Source organism: Scyliorhinus canicula, chromosome 22 (assembly GCF_902713615.1).
Source record: "Scyliorhinus canicula chromosome 22, sScyCan1.1, whole genome shotgun sequence".
NCBI lineage: Eukaryota > Metazoa > Chordata > Chondrichthyes > Carcharhiniformes > Scyliorhinidae > Scyliorhinus > Scyliorhinus canicula.
This window is the reverse complement of record NC_052167.1, coordinates 912,903-931,439: the sequence shown is the minus strand read 5'-3', so window position 1 is coordinate 931,439 and position 18,537 is coordinate 912,903. Positions and strand designations below refer to the sequence as shown.

Here is an 18,537-nt window from a genome sequence, read left to right as displayed (position 1 = left end):
AGGGAAGGGAATCCCACGCTTCAGTAACCCTGAGGGAACTCAACATTCTGCTCACCGGTTAGTAAAGGGAGGCCTCTTACTGCCATACCAAGCCCTTGAGATCTAGTTTCCCCCAACAAAATCTTCCCAGTACCCACCATATCCAAACCGCTCAAGATCTCGTACATTTCATTAAGATCACTTCTTTTTAACTGCGTTGAGTATTAAATTAGATAAGGTTAAGAGCAATAGGATCAGAAGTAGGCCATTTGGCCCATCGAGCCCATTCTACCATTCAATAAGGTCATGGCTGGACTAATGATGGCCGTAACTCTATTTTCCTACATGTCCCCTGCACATCCCACTCTCACTCCCGATAGCCCTGGCCTCCCTCATCAATCAAAAACCTATTTAACTCGGCCTTCAATTTTTAAAATTTTTTTTCAAAGGAGCGTTGATTTCCTATAGGGGAATTTTCCCACCTTCCCGCATCCAGGCAGCTTAAGGTTTAAAGGTGCCAGAGCTCAGGGGCTCCTGTGCACTTGGCTACCAGAGAGAACCGTAGATCCGTGGTTATGTTACTGGACTCGCAATCCAGAGAGCTGTGTACAAATCCCACCACGGCAGCGAGGGAATTTAAATTCAGTTCACGATATAAAGGCTGGAATAAAAAGCTAGAACTTCCAATAAGCACCAACCTTCTCATCAAGACACCATCGCAGCTGGAATGAATCGGATTTTGTACAGATACCTTTCAGTAATAAGGTATGGTTCTGCTTTTGAAGAAGGTGGGCTCATTCCTTGCTCGGATAATGTGATCTTTGAACAATACCTAACCATAGCTAGGCAATGCTTCCTTCCCAGCACTCAGCCCTATTTACGGGAGACAAATAGATTCTCTTTCACAGTCGAGCTTACAGCATGAAGCGATCTCCGCGATTGGGTTACAGAAACCTGTGAGCCAAGAAATGATGTACTCTGGCGACAATTTCCATTGGACCTAAAATTCTACAAACTGGAGATAAAAATACCCCATGTTGAAAATATGACTCTCACTGCCTGTCATTGAATAATTCAAAACATAAAATTGCTGAGAGACTGAAAATCGTGCGGCCGCCTGTATGTGAAACTTGACAGCTTGATACATTGTGCTGGAACAGGCGATGCCTGGAGCAGTGTTTGCAACAGGAATTTCTTGCAATATAGGATTAGACGGTTCAGTATGAGGAAATTGGATACATTCAGTATGAGGAAATTGGATACATTCTTGAAGGAAAAATATACAAGGCTTTGGAGAAAGTGCACTCGGGGGATGCGGTGAGTGCGACTAATGGAAAGCTGCATCAAGTAGACAACACACGCTCAATGGTTTGCATCACCATCGCCTGTGATTCTCTGAAACACTAAAATTCTGAGCTGGTACCAGAATCGCCTTTGGAATGTGTACGCTGTTTCTTCAGGCCAATTGTGTAGAGCTAGTGGGTTGCAAGGCTCCGCCAACGGCCGAAATAGGAGGTGCAATGCCCAGAGCGAGGGTCAAACATCCAGAAAATTAAGACACCCTGGTTCGATCCCCAGGCCCATGCAGTTGTATTCCTGATCCATGCTGGGTTGGCAAAACACAGTGGCATGATTTAAGGAGCTCTCAGGTTTAGATGCTGGAGAAACATTGGCAACATTGCGGGGCAATGGTGGCGCTGTGGTAATATCACTGGACAAGTAGTAATCCAACGGCCCAGGCTAATTGGCATGGCTTCGAATACCACCATGGCAGCTGGTGGGACTTGAAAATCAGTAAGTGTAGACAGCCACAGTAATGGTGACCATGACAACTGCCATCAATTGTTGCAAGAACCCATCATCTGGTTCACTAATGCCCTTTAAGGAAGGAAATTTTCCATCCTTACCTGCTCTGGCCTATTTCTAAGCCTCATTAATTACATTGTTGAACAGGTGATAGGTACTCGTACGCCGATAAATGAAGATAGTTTAATTGGCTGTTCCTTTAACTCAGAAGAGTATTAATGGGCAGCCTGGGTCACTGCTGGGTTGCAGTAGGGTTGACTGTGAACTAAGCCAATGAATTTTCTCCAGCCAAAAAAAACGGCTGCTTCATAGTTTTAACTTCACCAACTGGTTTGGATCCAGTTTTTTTTTATTCGTTCATGGGATGCGAGCATCACCAGCTGGGCCAGTATTTATTGGCCGTGTCTAATTTTCCTGGCACCGCGTAGTTTGCTCGGTCATTTCAGAGTCAGCCACATTGCTGTGGGGCTGGAGTCACATGTAGGCCCGGCGGTGAGATAAGGGCGGCAGATTTCCTTCCCTACAGGACAGGCGTGAACCAGACGAGCTTTTACGACAATCGACAATGATCATCAGTTTATTTTAATTCCAAATATTTATTGAATTTAAATTTCACCATTTTCAAAAATAATAATCTTTATTGTCACAAGTAATAATAATAATAACCTTCAGTGTCACAAGTCGGCTTACATTAACACTGCAATGAAGTTACTGTGCAAAGCCCCTAGTCGCCACATTCCGGGGCCTGCTCGGGTACACAGAAGGAGAATTCAGAATGTCCAATTCACCTAGCAAGTATGTCTTTCGGGACATGTGGGAGGAAACGGAGGAAACCCATGTAGACACGGGGAGAACGTGCAGACTCCGACACAGACAGTGACCCAAGCCACGAATCGAACCTGGGACCCTGGAGCTGTGAAGCGTCAGTGCTAACCACTATGCTACCATGCCGCCCATGGTGGGAATCGAACCTGGCTCCCTAGAGCATTACCCTACATCTTTGAATTACTCATCGTCCAGCAACAAAACTACCTCTTCACCACCATAACAGCCTATCTGTGACTTCAGCCCCTCAGCAATGCAGTTGACCCCCAACTGCCCTCTGCAATGACTCAGCAAGCCACTCAGTTCAAGGGCAATTAGGGGTGGGTAACAGATTCTGCAGGATGGCGTAGGTAGGTCTCCGAAGTACTAACATCCCTCAACTACTGGTACCATGAAGTGTTGGATGATGTAGACTTGCGGGGTTAACATATATCACCAACACTGAGGAAGATTCAACTCTATTTTATTAACTAACTATTAACTAATCGACATACGAGAACTGTGGGTTTAAACAGTGCTAGTTTAAACTAGAGACCTAAGCCTTGTCCGGACCAGTTGAATCTCTCAGCACGTGGTGTGAGTCTGTGCTGGGCTGGATGAGTTCCTGTTACACTCAGAGGCAGCACCCAGAATGAGCGGGAACCATGGTGCCCACTGCCTTTATAGTGTGTGTTCTAACTGGTGATTGGCTGCAGTGTTTGTACATGTTGATTGGTCCTAGTGTATGTCCATCAGTGTGTGTCTGCACCATGATATACTGGTGTATATTATGACACTGACATTGCCAGCGACACCCACATCTCATGAAAGAACAAAGAAATGATCAGCATGAACAGCAATAGCTTCGATCTTGATAAACCCTCACGGTCAAGTCACATTCTGATACTCACAATGGTCCATGTGACTACAATACACAAAAACGCTGCTCGAGATTATGATTCTAGTTATGTGCAGAATTCTAATTATTTTCCAACATATTCAACACCAAGTTCAACATCCTTGAGAAAACAGTGATCCTGTTTCTCGCACCCCATCCGCCACCTTAAACAACCACTCCCTCCACCTCTGGCGCACAGTGGCAGCCGGGTGTACCGTCTACAAGATGCGCTGCAGCAACTCGACAAGGCATCCTTTGCCTTCTCAGTCGTACCAACTCAAATAATGATCTGATAAAGAGTTGGTACGTTCAACCAGCAGCTTGTCAGAAGTGACATTCTGCCAGAGGTACACAGAAACTGTGGACCATCCAGTGAGGTAATCATCACAATGGAATCACAGAATACCTACAGTGCAGGAGGCCATTCGGCCCATCGAGTCTGTACAGGCCCTCTGAAAGAGCACTCTCTTAGGCCCACTTCCCCACCCTATATCTGCAACCTTGTAACCCCAATTAACTGTTGGACACTAAGGGCAATTGATCATGGCCAATCCGCCTGACCTGCACATCTTTGGACTGTGGGAGGAAACCAGAGCACCCGGAGGAAACCCACCGAGACACGGGGAGGATGGGCAAACTCCACGCAGGAGTGCTTCTCCAAATCCAGAGGACTCACGACCATCGCCCTGCCTCTCTGCCATCATAGCCAGCCCCAACTAAACCCCAGGGCTTCACCAGAAGAGCACTAGCAATGGGGTACAGACCCATTATTGATTCCATGGCGCGGCCAGCCGTGTAGGTCAACAAAAGCCTAGGACCAGCGGCCTCGTGTTGGTCACAAGGCAGCAAACCTGGGTCTGGAAATGGCTCTCGGGCCTGAATCCTGAATCCCAAGCTCCAATACCCAAAATGTTGCACCTGCCTTTCCCTCCCTTCCGCTCTTAGGCAGGCCCCCGATGGTTTGCTCGAGGTTTCAATTTCCCCTTCATCAGTGCTGTGCACAGAAATGTGATCATTAGCTGAAAGTGGCTACGCAGAAGACACATTGAGTTAAGATGGCTCCAGTGAGCCAGAAAGCGATCTTTAAATCGCTTCTTTTTGGGGGAGGGGGGGGGGGGGGGAGAAAACCAGGGAGGGAGATAAACAAAACGCCTAATTAGAATGGTTATTTTCCAAGCCCAAATGATGAGTTGCTCTCCAAGTTAATTAAAACAAAGTTTGAGAGGGTGAACCGCAAAGACAATAATAGGCTGTCAAATCATTGCTCATCCCCCTCTGCTGCTGAGCAGCTATTCCATTTTCCCACTGATGATACATGCTATTTTTCCTATAAAACCAACAGCACTTAGAAAGATCTAGGGATATTGATTGCCAAGTTAGCACAAAATGATCCAAGACATTTGTCTTTTCAGCAGCTGCCAGGAGGAATAAATATCAGCTGCAAAGACTGTACACGGCAGGTGTTTTGCATGCCTAAATCTGACCAACAGTACAAGCAGCCCATTGCAACATTAGGGAGATATAACTGCAATATAATGGATTGCAACAGGTAACCCAGGAAGAAATCGATTGAATAAATTACAAGTGGAAATAGGCCCACCGATATCTGGAGTGAAAAGCCAATATAGTTCCTCTTTAGCAGAAGTTCTTGTGGCTCTCTGGGTAGCATCCCTGCCTCTAGGCCACATGCTCCAGGTTCAAATCCCTCAGGACCTGGTGGCCGTGAGGGGTGGGTTTGATTATCAGCCTGTAAATTCTTCCAATATACCTGATGGCGGACGGTAAGAGCGGGAGTTTCCTGGTCAGCCAGACTGCAGAAGGTAGCGGCAAACCACTTCAGTACTTTGCTGCTCATAGTCATGGACCGATACAATAGAAGTGCATGATCACCAGTGACCTGAAGCAGGGGTTCCTCTTTCGGACCCCCCAGCCCTTGCCACCACGTTGGGATTGACAATGTGGGGCAGCACGGTGGCCTAGTGGTTAGCACAACCGCCTCACGGCGCTGAGGTCCCAGGTTCGATCCCGGCTCTGGGTCACTGTCCGTGTGGAGTTTGCACATTCTCCCCGTGTCTGCGTGGGTTTCGCCCCCACAACCCAAAAACGTGCAGGGTAGGTGGATTGGCCATGCTAAATTGCCCCTTAATCGGAAAAAATAATTGGGTAATCTAAATTTTTTTTAAAAAGGGATCGACAATGTCGTGGGTCCCCTTCTTCAGGCATATTCCCTCCCTCAAAACGACCAGTAACTCCCACTCCTTGCTGGTCTCACCAACCATCATCCCATTTCCACTTTTTTTCTTCTTCAAAGTATCCTCTGACTCCCTGTCTGCATTCCGCCCGTCAGCGGGGGGGGGGCTTCATCACTGTCTAAAGGGGCAGGTTTCAGAATGGCCCCAGCCATAGTTGCCAGCGATGCCTTCAGTGGCCGTATTATCCACTCTTAGCCTCTCTATGACATAACTGGCCAGGTTGTTCCTCTCCAAGGTTTCATACTCACCATCGAACTCCAGCTGCTTGGAGCGTGCACGTACACACACACACACATATACACACAAACACATGCACGTACACACACACGCGCCCATATACACACACGCACATATACACACAAACACATGCACGTACACACACACACGCCCATATACACACACGCACATATACACACAAACACATGCATGTACACACACACACACACACACATGTACACACACACATGTACACACGCACACACATGTACACACGCACATATGTACACACATATGTACACACATACACGTACACACACATGTACACACACACGCATGTACACGCACACACATGTATGCGTGCGCATGTACACACACGTCTACACAAACACACACTCACGTCGACACAAACACGCACTCACATCGACACAAACACGCACTCACGTCTACACACTCACTCACGTCTACACAAACACACACTCACTCACGTCTACAAAAACACTGACTCGTGTCTACACACACTCACTCGCGTCTACACACACACTCACTCGCGTCTACACACACACTCACTCGCGTCTACACACACACTCACTCGCGTCTACACACACACTCACTCGCGTCTACACACACACTCACTCGCGTCTACACACTCACTCACTCGCGTCTACACACTCACTCACTCGCGTCTACACACACTCACTCACGTCTACACACACACTCACTCACGTCTACACACACACTCACTCACGTCTACACACACACTCACTCACGTCTACACACACTCACTCACGTCTACACACACTCACTCACGTCTACACACACTCACTCACGTCTACACACACATCTACACACTCACATCTACACACTCACTCACGTCTACACACTCACTCACGTCTATACACTCACTCACGTCTACACAAACACACAAGTCTACACACTCACTCATGTTTACACAAAGCCACACGCACTCAGTCTACACAAACACACACACGTCCACACAAACACACACGTCTACACAAACACACACGTCTACACAAACACACACGTCTACACAAACAAACACGTCTACACAAAGACACACTCACTCACGTCTACACAAACACACACACTCATCTACACAAATACATATCTACACAAACACACACTCGTCTACACAAACACACACACTCATCGACAAACACATCTACACAATACACACACACATGCATGGACTCTCGATCACACCCTCAGATCAATGACACAGACAAGGACACACACTGAGGAGGAGCCGACTGATATTGTGTCCTGTAGATTTCTCCAGTAACCAGCTGGTTAGTGAAGTGAACATGGTGTGGTGTAGTCAGGCTCTATGTCCATATAGAGAACGCCTGATGTGCAAAAAACAGACAAAGCTGCAGATTCTCGAGGAAACACTAATCCGTACAGAAAGCCCATTCGCCATGGCTACACTGGGAGACATTAGTGAGTGAACCCGGGTTGGCTGCTATTAATTTCTTCTAGCTGTCCAATTCTGCCGTGAGCGAGCCCATTTTCAGAATAAGTAGAAAGAGGCATTGGGAATAGGCTTATTGCGCCGACAAGCTGTGCCAAATAATAATCTTACGAGGATTCAAAAGACACCCCATCAACTAAACCATCTGTATTGACAGGAAGGGACATTCAATTTAAATTACTCAATGAATCTTGGATGCAAAATCAGTCGCTTGGAAACAGGGGTTGGGGAGCGGTTGGTTTTAATATTAAAACTGTTTCTGCTGAACACTTTGGAACTTCCATTTTCTTTCTAATCAAGCAGTGATCTCGTCAACAGTTCCCAAATATAAAACGTAACCAGCGTTTGGTTGCGGATTTACAGGCTCTGCACAAACAGTTGTCAGCAGTATAACTCAGGTCTATCGAAGCAACGCGGGGAACACAATATTAACCAGGGTCGAACCGGCCCGTGATTACCTGAGAATTACAGAAATGAAAGCCAATAGAGTACATGAGATAAAAGAAAATTACGTCGGATTCTGTAATCTGAAACAGAAACAGAAAACACTGGACAATCTCAGCACGTCTGACAGCATCTGTGGTCAGAGAGCGAAGCGAGTGTTTCAAGTCTGGTTGATTCTGACAAAACTGGAGAACCCATTTGTTGTACTGAGAGAACGGTCTGGTAAAATTAAACAATAGCTTAAATTTATGAAGTGCTTTAAACTTAATAATGTCTCAATACGCTTCACAGGGGGGGGGGGGGAAACAGGCACATTAAACCCAACAACCCCCACCACCTAGAAGGGCAAGGGCAGCGGACACATAGGAACACCATGGGCAGCACGGTGGCGCAGTGAGTTAGCACTGCTGCCTACAAAGCTGAGGATCCGGGTTCGATCCCGGCCCTGGGTCACTGTCCGTGTGGAGTTTGCACATTCTCCCCGTGTCTGTGTGGGCTTCACCCCCACAACCCAAAATATGTGCCGATAGGTGGATTGACCATGCTAACTTGCCCCTTAATTAGAAAAAAAATCATTGGGTACTCTAAATTTACTTTTTTTAAAATAGAAACACCATCATCTTGATGTTCCCCTCCAAGCCACAGATATCCTATCGCCCATTCCGCCACTGTCGCTGGGTCACAATCCTGGAATTTCCTCCCTAACAGCACTGTGGGTGTACCTACACCACAAGGCAGCAGCTCACCACCACCATCTCAAGGGGCAATTAGGGATGGGCAACAAATGCTGACCTAGCCAGCGACACCCACACCCCGTGAAATAACTTTAAAAATCGACAGCAAGCCGAAGATAACAGGACCTCTGACCAAAAGCCTGGTCAACAACAAAGTACGTTTTAAAGTTGTTTTATAGGAGGCAAGGTTGAGGAGGCAGAGATTTAGACGGGGAGTTACAGAGCTTTGTTGGCTGTAGGTGTCACTAGCTTCGCCAAGCTGAAGGAAGTAGAGGATACCAAAAATCAGTGAACTAATATCCCAGAGGATTGTAGGGCTGCAAGAGGTTGCAGGAATAAAGAGAGCCGAGGAGGTGGAATGATATTTTAAATCATTAAGCCATCAGTGTACCGGAAGTGGATATAGGTCTGCAAGTACACGGGTGATTGGTAAAGGAGAGCTTGTGCGAGGTAGGATGCAGCAATGGCTTTCTCAGTATTCATAGAACATAGAACAGTACAGCACAGAACAGGCCCTTCGGCCCTCAATGTTGTGCCGAGCCATGATCACCCTACCCAAACCCACGTATCCACCCTATACCCGTAACCCAACAACCACCCCCCCCCACTTAACCTTACATTTATTAGGACACTACGGGCAATTTAGCATGGCCAATCCATCTAACCCGCACATCTTTGGACTGTGGGAGGAAACCGGAGCACCCGGAGGAAACCCACACAGACACGGGGAGGACGTGCAGACTCCGCACAGACAGTGACCCAGCCGGGAATCGAACCTGGGACCCTGGAGCTGTGAAGCATTTATGCTACCCACCATGACAAGGGTGTCCGTGGCAATGTCAACATTTGTTGGCCTAGAAAAGGTGGTGGAAAGTCACCTTCCTGAACCGCTGCAGCTCATCTGGTTAAGGTCCATCCACAGGGCTGTTGGTGAGGGAATTCCCGGATTTTGACAGGGCGGCAATGATGGAACGGCGACACCTTTCCAAGATAGGATGGTGTGTGGCTTGGGGGTGGGGGGGGGGGGGGGGGGGTAACCTTGCAAGTGGTGGTGTCCCACGCATCTGCCGCCCAGGGTTCACCTCGGCAGTTAGAGGTCGGGGGTGCGGCCGGTGCAGTCAGCTAAGAGTTTTGGATGAGCGCAAGTTAATGAATGCTGGCCAGGAGAGCCAAGTGCAATCGTGCATCCTTGGCGAGCGTCAGCACATCTTGCAAAAAATCAGCCAGTGACCTTATTGATACAAATTGGCAGCCATTTCAGATCCCCAGCTGCCCTTCTCTTGTCCATAAAGGTGCCCTGTGGAGCTCAGCTGGACTGAACGAGGTACACACAACTTGGCAACTAAAGCTAAACCTCTACAAGCTTTGTGTGCCCTCAAGGCAGTAAGGATGCAAATAAATACATGCCCCACTCCCTTATGAATGAGGTTTCTTTTAATATTCTGCGATGTCGCCAATGAAAGGGAAACTTTACAAGCAGCAAGTCGGAGAGAAAGCAAATCAAGATTTCAGACAGCACATTGTGAAAAAAGAAAATACATTTCACAGACACTAATCCCCAGTTAAGTTCCTTACCGTTAGCCAAAGACTTTTAATATTTGGTTTGTGCTGGGACTGATCATTTCGCCTGGCAAATAAGCTTCACAACCGTCTGCTCAGCCCTGGGCTCACTAAGGTTGCAGCAATAATTCCAGCTCCACATCTTGGGATCTTGGGTCTATTTTTGAAGTGTTATTTCTTTGGCTGCTGTTAATTATTTTCCTGCATTTGCAGACGCAAGGCGTGCATAATTTTTAAAACTCCGTGCAGGTATGATTACTGAATAATGCATTCGCCCCAAACGGAACGACTTATTGACAGAAACAGCAAGGTGAAGCACAAACAGGAAAGTTACTGGGAGGTAAATGGGCTGCTCCAAAGTTCAGGATAGCAATTATTTTCATATCCGACAGTGGCTCTTCTGAGCTTTCACGTTTAATAAATAAAAAATCCAATTACTGAGCCTACCAACATTTTTTTTAATATATAATAAAATTTATGCATTCGCCAGAAGGAATATTGAAATTCTTCTTCCAGCCACACAGTCAGGTCTGTCTGTACAAAAATCCATTTAATTAAATGATTGGGACTGTCGGCTTAGCCGAGATACACACCCCGGGCTGGATTCTCCGAATTGAATTCCACAGACCTGTCGATGGGTGTGAGGGTGAATATTAAAAACACCATTTGAAATAGGGCAGAGGTGGGGAGGCAGGTTTGATATGAAAGTGGAGAACTCATGTCTTGCATTCAAAAGCAAAGAGCATTCAAGTGCTGACATCGGCGTGGGAACAGTGGTGTTTTACGCCAGAAAAGGCGGCGCAAAAGCTGCACCGACCCTCCATCTGGTGGGGGGCTAGCAGCCACGCGACATGGAGCCCCCGGCTTTACCTGCGGATACGGTTGGAGAATTGCCGGGTCCGAGGCCGCACATGCGCACGGCTGCACCGTGCAACATGCTGCCGCCCGCTCGCGGACCTGGCCTACCACCTACCGTCCCCCGGTAACCTCCCTCTCCATTCACGGACCCCTCCCACCACCATCAGTGCCCCCAGCCCCCGCCGTAGCCCCCCCTGCCTGTGGAACGGACCTACCCTGATTGTGGTGGCACTGGATTCCGTCGGCAGCCGCCACGCCAGGTCCACGGTAAAAAGGAAAGAGGATAAGTGTTCCACACTGTCGGGAACGTGGCACATCGGGGGAGGAGCATCAAGGGAGGGCCTGAGTTAACATCCTGAGGCCATCCCGACGGCGTGCGCCGTACTCCGACACCGTTTTCGAGGGGGTGGGGCATCACAAAAGCGGCACTGCCCCCGATTTTGATGCAAACGGGGAGTATTCTGGCCGATCGCCGAATGTGATTTTGGTGACGGTGACCAGAGAATCCGCCCCCCCCCCCCCCCCCCTCCCCCTTGGTTGGAGAAAGTGTGGTTTTGGATCCCACTTTCATAACCCATGTCCCTCTCTGCTCGCTTCAAACACCGTGACCCTCAGAGGGGCAAAGCTAGTGGATGCCAAGTTGGCTGCTCGTCCAACTTACGGGAATGGGAATTGTGGCATTTATTGCCGGAGAAATCAAGCATGGAAGTCGGGAATAGTTGCTACAGTTGTACAGGGCATTAGTGAGACCATATCTGAAGTACTGGGTCCCCTTACCCAAGAAAGGTTATCATTGCCTCTGAAGCAGGTCTGTCAAAGTTCGCTCATCTGATCAGTAGGATGAAGGGGTTCTCTCATTACGAAAGGTTGAATAGATTGAGTTTATACCCAATCGAATTTGGAAGAATGAGGGGTGATCCTTCTGAAACATACCAGGTCCTGAGGAGACTGGACAGGACGGACACTGAAAGGAGGTTTCCCCTGGTGGGAGGGACTAGAACCATGGGGCAGACACCCTCAGAAACCTCTGTTCCTGCCCCGTTTTAGAATTGTACCCTTTAGCCGATATTGCCTCTTCTCGCTCTTCCTAGCTACAATTGTTTGCACTTCTCTCTGTTAAATTTCATCTGGCACATATCCGCGAATTCCACGGACCAGTCAATGGGTGTGAGGGTGAATATTAAAAACACCATTTGAAATAGGGCAGGGGTGGGGAGGCAGGTTTGATATGTAAGTGGAGAACTCGTGTCTTGCATTCAAAAGCAATGAGCACTCAGTTCACCGCTGCTCCCTCTTCCTTACCATTGCCAGATCGCTGTCTCCGTTGCATATTCTGTTAAAGTTCCACACCCTCAGCTTTTCCTCTCTTCCATAGAAAATTAGGGCAGCACAGTATCACAGTGTTAGCATTGTTGCTTCACAGCGTCAGGGTCCCAGGTTCGATCCCCCGCTGGGTCACTGTCTGTGCTGGGTCTGCTACGTCCTCCCAGTGTCTGCGTGGGTTTCCTCCGAGTGCTCCGGTTTCCTCCCACAAGTCCCGAAAGACATGCTTGTTAGGTGAATTGGACATTCTGAATTCTCCCTCTGTGTACCCGAACAGGCGCCGGAATGTGGCGACTAGGGGCTTTTCACAGTAACTTCATTGCAGTGTTAATGTGAGCCTACTTGTGACAATAAAGATTATTTTTAAAAAAAGAATCCTTGCTGTGCAGGAGGTGGCGATTTGGCCCATTGAGTCTGCATTGAACCTCCGAAGAACACCCCATCTGGACCCACTCCCCCGCCCTTTCCCTGTAAACCCCCCTCGCCCTTGTTAACCTGCACATCTTTCGACGCTCAGGTGCAATTTAGCATGGCCAACCCACCTAACCTGTGCTTCTTTGGACTGTGGGAGGAAACCGGAGCACCCGGAGGAAACCCACGCACACACGGGGAGAACGTGCAGGCTCCGCACAGACAGCCGCCCGAGGCCAGAATCGAACCTGGGGCCCTGGTGCTATGAGGCAGCAATGCTAACCACTATGCTACCATGCTGCCCATTTTTTCTTTTACTCTTATTTTTCCAGATTTCATTTGCGTGGTTTTTCAAACCATTTCCCCCTCCCTCCTTAATTGCACACCCCCTCCGTCATTTCTCCATCTGATCTTTTGTACCAGTCTGGTCCGAAGCAAATCTTTGAGCACATTCTCTGTGATTGATTCGGTTGCTGGCTCGCCTTCCTCAATCACCATCTTTTACTTAAAATGCCCATTTGCTTCTTAGCTTCTAGCTCTGATGACAGGTTACACATGTTGCAAACATTGAGCAGCGAGAGCGGTTTGTCAGTTTTAATTCCAGACTTCCAGCATTTTCAATATATCCCGAACACAACAGTAAGAAAATAAAACAGACCGTGCCACACAAAAGGAAGGAAATGTTTTGATTCAGCGCAGTTCACATCCATTTATGTGTACGGCTGGGGTGTTAAATAAAACAGGATCACACTGGCTGCGTTTACAAAGGAACTGCCCATCAATCATTCACGATGAGCAACATCATCCACTTGTCCGATTACACTCTTGACGGTCAGAGGTCACCCAGCTGCATTGACGTTATTTGATCAGGGATGCTGCTGGCTGTGTGACCTACACATCCACTTCAATATTTGTGTCTTAAAAGCAGATTAGAAAATGTTCATCACCCACACCCACCAGCATTGCTGGTGAGCCGCTCTAAAGGGAGACACAGAAAGTGAGAGATAGCAGTGCTGTTCAACACCACACAGACTGGCGTGAATTGACTCAGGTGCCATTCAGATCATTCCTCTCAGCAATACAGTCAACTCTGTGCACATTCACCCCATAGTCGGCCGAGGCAGTCTAGGTCCGAGCTTCAATCCACCACTGGTCACTAATACGGTGTCACATGCTGGTATCTAAAACAAATATTAGCAGATTTGTGCACTTCAACACAAAGCCAGTGAAAAACCTGCAAAATGCTAAGTTTTGGGGCACCTGGTTTTAGAAAATCAAAATCTTGAGATGGGAGCCAATTAAAATGCCTCCCGTCACAAAAGAAACACAAAATATGCAAACACCTCAGACAATAAAGACTTGATTAGAAATAATCAGCAGTTACATAGACTCATTGTTGGATGGGGAAAAGTGTTTGCTTTTGAAGGTGATACAGTAGTCAAGAACTGGAGAAAGGAAAGAGTAGACCATTCAGCCCATTGCTCCTGCTCTGTCATTCAATGCGATATAGGCAGATCTTTTTTTAAAAAATATTTTCGTACAAATGTTCAACATTTTGACAACAATACACATCCCCCCCCCCCCCCCCCCAAACCCTCGACAGCAACCAGGTCACCAAAATGTAAAACAGACAGACCCCTATCTTGGGTAGGGGGGGAGAGGGGGGTGGGGATGAAAGAGAGAAGAGGAAAGAAGAGGAAAGAAGAAGAAAGAGAGGAGAGAGAAGAGAGGAGAGAGGAGAGAGAGAGAGAAGAAAAGAGAGAGAGAGAAGTTGACCTCCACCCCTACAGAACCTGCGTGCGAGCAACCAACGAGGCGGAGGCTAAAATGTCTGCCCCCGCTCCCGTCTGCAGTCCCGGATATGGCCCCCAGGGGACCCGGTTCCAATTCCACTTGCAGAACCTCCACATGATGCTGAAAAACGACCCTCAGTATTCCCCCAAATTCGGGCAGGACCAGAACACATGGACATTATTGGCTAGGCCCCCCTCACACTGCTTGGCAGCAATGGAACCAACAGTTAAAACCCTCTTGCTTTGAAGGAAGTGGAGAAAGGGAGTGACGGCAGAGAGGGAAAATAAAAAGGTATTTCTGACTGATTTAATGTGTAATCCTTCCATTCAACAAAGAGGACATTTTTTGGAGGGGGACAATAATAGAAATTCCAAATATTACTCACTAGCTAGCTGGCAAATTTGAACAGGAATGTTACACAAACTATCCCAAAGGACTTGGCCATTGTCCACAATATACGAGGCCAACGCTATCCAGCTTTGACAGGAGCATCTACTGCAGCAAATGGCACCCAAGTCACACAGGTTACAGACAGACTGGAAAACCACGCTGAGTCAGCCTGCTCGTTTGAGTATAAGATGTCCGATTTAATGTATTTAACGTATGTAGTCCTTACCTTCACAGGATGATATTGTGGTCAGTGGATGCTTTCACAGATCTGCAAACAGAATAAATGATTTCAGTCAATATCTTTCCATCCAATGATATTTTTGTGAACTTGGCAATTAAGGACAATCTACACAAAAAGCAACTCCAAGACCAGAAGTGCTGCAGGACAAGTACAAACGAGAACATTACAGCCCAGGGGTAGAATGTATATTCATTTACATGCTGCCAAGCAACCTGTGCACACAGGGTAGTGATATAGGATTGGGGGAGATGTGTACAGAAAGGCACTCACACACAACTGCGAGACAGCATGTAAAGGCAGCAGAGTCTTTCAGTTAATCAACTGTTCAAGCAATCACCTCGGTCTGAATTTACACACCACCGCACAACACCACTATACAACTTTACACCAGGGTTAGGGTACTATACATGGGGTGGGGGGGGGGGGGGGGGGGGGGGGGGGGGAGTTTGCATCCACAGCTGTGCCTTTTTCAACACCTGTCCATTAATGCTCAATATGGGCCTTGGGTCAGGGATTGAACAACTGATCCTCTTTCTGATATAAATATTCAACATATGGCGCTGTATATCAATACTCCAGATGTCGCACTTAGCGAGGAGTGAAAAACAATGTTAGGATACACGCTACAGGAGCAGTGTCGGTGTAAAAAGGTGCTTCCACATGGCACTGCCGCTGGGGAATGTTGGCACTGCCGCTGGGGAATGATGGCACTGCCGCTGCGGAATGTTGGCACTGCCGCTGGGGAATGATGGCACTGCCGCTGCGGAATGATGGCACTGACTGCCGCTGGGGAATGATGGCACTGCCGCTGCGGAATGATGGCACTGCCGCTGGGGAATGATGGCACTGCCGCTGGGGAATGATGGCACTGCCGCTGCGGAATGATGGCACTGCCGCTGCGGAATGATGGCACTGCCGCTGCGGAATGATGGCACTGCCGCTGCGGAATGATGGCACTGCCGCTGCGGAATGATGGCACTGCCGCTGGGGAATGATGGCACTGACTGCCGCTGCGGAATGACGGCACTGCCGCTGCGGAATGACGGCACTGCCGCTGCGGAATGATGGCACTGCCGCTGCCGCTGCGGAATGATGGCACTGCCGCTGGGGAATGATGGCACTGCCGCTGGGGAATGATGGCACTGCCGCTGCGGAATGATGGCACTGCCGCTGCGGAATGATGGCACTGCCGCTGCGGAATGATGGCACTGCCGCTGGGGAATGATGGCACTGCCGCTGCCGCTGCGGAGTGATGGCACTGCCACTGCGGAATGATGGCACTGCCGCTGCGGAATGATGGCACTGCCGCTGGGGAATGATGGCACTGCCACTGCGGAACGATGGCACTGCCGCTGCGGAATGATGGCACTGCCGCTGGGGAATGATGGCACTGACTGCCGCTGCGGAATGATGGCAGTCTGTATTAGGAGCCCAGACACCAGCTGACACTTTGATGTGACTCTGCGGAGGAATTGTTCTCAATCCACTTCACGTCAGATTCAGTTCAGTCATTAGCATCGGATTTGCTGGCTCGGTATTAAAAGAATTTAGTCTTTAAGACACGAAAGTAAGAACAATACAAATTCTAAGAAGCAAAGCAACACGAAGGCTAAATTAATTAATTCTATCTTGTGTTGCAGCCATGATCACTTATTTGAGACACAATTGCCAGTAACAGCAATCTCATTGATGTCTCGCACATAAAAGTGAAAGGTTTCAGTATTTATCATAGAATTTACAGTGCAGAAGGAGGCCATTCGGCCCATCGAGCCTGCAACAGCCCTTGGAAAGAGCACCCAACTTAAGCCAACGCCTCCACCCTATCCCTGTAACCCAGTAACCCACCTAACCTTTTTGGACACAGGGCAATTTAGCACAGCCAACCCACCTAACCTGCACATCTTTGGACTGTGGGGGGGAACCGAAACACCCGGAGGAAACCCACGCAGACACGGGAAAAACATGCAGACTCCACAAATACAGTGACCCAAGCCGGGAATCGAACCTGGGACCCTGGAGCTGTGAAGCAACTGTGCTGACTTAATCTGGCCAACTTGATTCGTAGAATCAATATGGTAGAATCGCATCACTCAAATGATTAGTCAGATTATATAAGCAACTATTGAAAGATGAGGGGGGTGATTCTCCGAGCCCCGCGCCAGGCCAGAGAACTGCGCCACGACGCTGGCCGCTGATTCTCCAGCCCGGATGGGCCGAGCGGCCGCGCGGATACGTCAGAGTCCCGCTGGCGCCGTTCACCCCTGGTCGCTGCCGGCGGGAACTCTGCGCAAAGGGCCGGGAGCGGCCTGTGGGGCGGGGAAAAGCGATCCTTCACCGGGGGGGGGGGCCTCCGATGGGATCTAGCCCGCGATTGGGGCCCACCGATTGGCGGGCCGGCCTCTCCCCCCCACCCCGGGCCTACTCTCCGGCGCGGCCGGCCCCTGAACACCAACACCATGTTGAGTTGGGGCCGGTGCGCAGAAGAAGCCCCGGGCATGCGCAGATTGGCGCGGCCCAACTGCGCATGCGCGGGTTGGCACGGCCTCCATTTGGCGCCGGGAAGGGAGACTGGAGCGGTGTGAACCGCTCCAGCGCTGTACTGGCCCCCTGTGGGAGACAGAATCGGTCGTCCCTGTGTCCGTTTCGCGCCGTCGTGAAACGCGACGCCGTTCACGACGGCGGGAACACTTGGGCTCCATTTGGGAGTATCGCCCCCCCCAGAAGTGTTGATAATTATTTTATTCATGGGATATGGGTGTCGCTGGCTAGGCCAGCACCTATCGCTCCTCCCTAGTTGCCCTCAAGATGGCGGTGAGCTGCCACCTTGAAGTATTGCAGTCCATGTGCTGCTGATACACCCACAGTGTTGATCGGGAGTTACAGGATTTTAACCCAGCAACAGCGAAGGAACGGTGATATAATTCCAAGTCAGGGTACGCGTGTAGCTTGGAGGGGAACCTGTTGGTGCTGGCATCCCCATGTATATGCTGCCTTTCTAGATGACAGAGGTCATGGGTTTGGAAGATGACTTGAACTCTCAGCTTTGGGTGGTTTCAAGAGGAAGGAGTGGGTAATGAGATTGTTTCCAACCAAGACGACGAGGAAACTACTAGTGACAAGACCCCCAGGTTGTTGAATCAACACATCACATTAACATATTGAATTGTTTAATCCACCAAGAGATCTGTTGCCTGAAGAGAGAGAGATTGGAGCCTTTGTAATCCCATAAAAATCTCATACTGGCACTCCTTTGATAAACACTAACTGTGCCAAGTATGTACTCGAAGGCTGAGTACCTACACTTGGGTTAAGAGTTTGAACCAAGGTTGCCTGAT

The 18,537-nt window shown here is 48.9% G+C and overlaps 1 protein-coding gene across 2 annotated transcripts in view; it reads right to left on the bottom strand.

The window, feature by feature from the left end:
- The window catches only part of ndst2a (N-deacetylase/N-sulfotransferase (heparan glucosaminyl) 2a), a 544,670-nt gene that overhangs the window by 383,895 nt on the left and 142,238 nt on the right, over positions 1–18,537 (bottom strand). For both annotated transcript variants that reach the window (XM_038782800.1, XM_038782799.1), the window contains exon 2: positions 15,188–15,229. The gene's annotated coding sequence lies outside the window, so the exon portion shown is untranslated. The remainder of the gene's footprint in view (positions 1–15,187; positions 15,230–18,537) is intronic.